The sequence below is a fragment of the Chaetodon trifascialis genome, chromosome 10, assembly GCF_039877785.1.
Source record: "Chaetodon trifascialis isolate fChaTrf1 chromosome 10, fChaTrf1.hap1, whole genome shotgun sequence".
Taxonomy (NCBI): Eukaryota; Metazoa; Chordata; class Actinopteri; order Chaetodontiformes; family Chaetodontidae; genus Chaetodon; species Chaetodon trifascialis.
Window position 1 is genome coordinate 25,847,845 of NC_092065.1, and position 2,892 is coordinate 25,850,736.

At 42.2% G+C, this 2,892-nt stretch overlaps 1 non-coding gene across 1 annotated transcript; it reads left to right on the plus strand.

Moving 5' to 3' along the window:
- Positions 1 to 2,508: 2,508 nt before the first annotated feature.
- On the plus strand, positions 2,509 to 2,591 carry trnal-cag (transfer RNA leucine (anticodon CAG)). The gene has a single exon. It is a non-coding gene; the product is annotated as a tRNA-Leu (tRNA).
- Positions 2,592 to 2,892: the final 301 nt, after the last annotated feature.

Here is a 2,892-nt window from a genome sequence, read left to right on the forward strand (position 1 = left end):
TCAGGCAGACGACACCGACGTATTCAACAACCTCTCATTACCCATCAAAGTCTGTTCACAGGATTTGAGTATGACAACATAGCATGTGAAAAAAGTTGAGTTCAGCCTTTTGTGGCTGTGCAAAAAAGAAAACTGACAAATAGATTAGCTGCTACTAACATAACATACACAAATCTCTGAATGAACTGTTGGTAGTTCAGTTGGACAATGAAGGCACCAAGAGCTGCAATACTTCTCTAAAGTTAACTTATTTACGCCAAATGTGTCTTGAGTATAAGCTGGCAGCTGAAGTGCCCATCTCTGAGTTTAAGCCACAGTATTGAACTGAAATCTGCAGTGTATGTACAACATGTATTTTTACTTCAGCGATCGAACAATAACATTCAGGTGATGATAAAAATCCAAACTTCTTTTTGTCATAACATTTAAAAACTGGATAAAAACTCATAATCTACATTGTGCTCTTCCTCATTCTGACAACACCATTCTAATGTATGCTCTCCCACACAGCCATTATCACTTCTTGGTTAAATGAAGTTACTTTCAAACTTGAGCACAGAAGAGCAGGAGCAGTTTCCACCCACCCACTGCCAAAACAAAGGTATGTGGCTAGCGCCTCTTCACATACAGACTAGGAGAGAGAATAAATTGTCTGTGCTTTTGATGTTGAGAGTTATCAAGAAGCACTGGACGTGGAGTCAAGTACTTGACACGTGCGTTACCTTTTTCAAGTGTTTTGGTTCGTGACTGCTTCGAATAAAAGTCAGCAGTGGTGGTGAATGTGGCAGTCCTGTAATTAACATTTAATTATTTGAGCATTCCCATGGTTTCCTCACAAAGAGCTGCAGTTTCACAGCTGAAGTGCAACGTCTTGATTGTACTGTACTATAGTAGGATGTAAAGAGTAAAACAGATCAGTAGTACACACACATACACACCCTAAATTCTTTCATTCCTCTCAAATGACTTTGTGCTTGTACGACTGTGAAATCTTATTGTTAGCCACTAATAACTGGCTGATGGCAAGCACTGAAACCCCTGCATTTGTCTGTTTTTGTGCTCCACTGAAGGCTGAGTGCACTGTCTGCTGGTCATTTGAGCTGAGGAGACTTGTTCCCTTATCTTTGCTTCCCTTACCGCCTGCTTTGAGAGCTGTTCTGTCTTTGTCCTGACCTAATGTCACTTCTTGCTTTGTCCATAGGCAACAAAATCTACTAGCACTCCCAAGGCTCACTTGTTAACACATTTTATCTGGTTTGTTCAGTGAAAACCAAACCAAACCTGGATTCTGGATTCTGCACTGGACTTCTTCTTGGCTAGTGGTTTGTACTTTCTACAGTTTGTTTTTTGTATGATTTAAACAAACAAAGTATATATTGTTCATTATTGAGCTTTAGAGGCAGATTATTTTGCTTTTTGGACAGGCCCAGGCTACCTTTTACCACTGCTTCCAGTCATTATACTAATGCTTGGACCTCACCACGAGGCTAAACAAAGAAAGGCTTACATGTAAAACTAAAAGTCTTAATAAAGAATTCAAAATCCATTTGGATGAAGCACGCCAGAATACCTTTGACACAGCCATGACATCATCAACAATAGAGGAATCATGGTGACCCCGCTCCGCTTTGCCTTTCCACTGCAACATTGATGTATATCATTCCTAATCAAACACATGTACTCAAACACTCAGGAAGTGATCTCCAGTAAGGGGCTTCAGTCTGAGAAGAGACAGGTTAATGACAGCGTGTTACTGTAAGCTTTATTGTTGCTTAAGCTTTACTGCATGGTTGTAAAATTAACAGACCGCCCTGTCTTACTCGTGCTGCTTCAGATAACTGATTCACTGTACTTGCTGCTTGTTTCTGTGGGCTTAGCGCATTACATTGATATCTGCCCTGGCTCGCTTTGCTTTGTTTCATGTTTGTTTTCTGTCACTGAGTTTCGGCCAGTAAGCTGCATTTTATCGCTTATAAGACCAGTGCCACGGCTGATGAGCTGAGTTTGCGCGTGCCGTTTCTGTGTGATAAAGAGACATTGTGTGTTATTGTGTCTTTCCTCTGCAATCAGAATCTCCTGCTTTGAGTGCATTTACCTCTCTCTCTTTTATGAAGCCACACATGCACACATTCACGTGCCTTGACAGGCATTCACACTCACCTTCAAGGCACATACAGTGTGGTAATATAAAGCAGCTTTAGTGCTTCTCATATCTCTCTGTCATCCCTCACGTGCACGCTCTTGAACCTCGCATGAAGTGATGCGGTGGTATGAAATGGTATTTTAAGCACTGACATTTAAGTGAACAGCCCTTTTACGAGACTGCATCCATGGTTTGGTTATTGGCTCCTGTTCTCTGAATAGTGCCCTGTTATTATTGATAACCTTACTGATTTTAACACAGTTAGTGGTAGCAATGAGCCTTAATATCTGCTAATAACCAAACCTGCTCTTACCAGATCCTAAAACTAAGCCAAGCTAACCATCTCCTGGCCATAGTCAGTAGCAGTCAGGATGGCCGAGCGGTCTAAGGCGCTGCGTTCAGGTCGCAGTCTCCCCTGGAGGCGTGGGTTCGAATCCCACTTCTGACAAGCAATGTTTTAACTGGTCCCCAGGCGCCGGTCGGCTGGCAGCCCACCACTCCTGGTCTGCTGCAGAGGAAGGACTGACCAAGGATGGGTCAAATGCGGAGAAAGAATTTCACATATGCATGGCGTGTGCAGTTTCCCCCCCTAACTCTGCATGTTGTGTTCATTGTGACAAATAAAGGATGTTTCTAGACACAAAAAGGGTATCGATCTTCTCATCTAACTCAACAAAAAAGCGTACATGCATTTCACAAAATGCCTGAACTGCAGTTCTTTAACTGGTTTTACTTCATTATGTGGATAC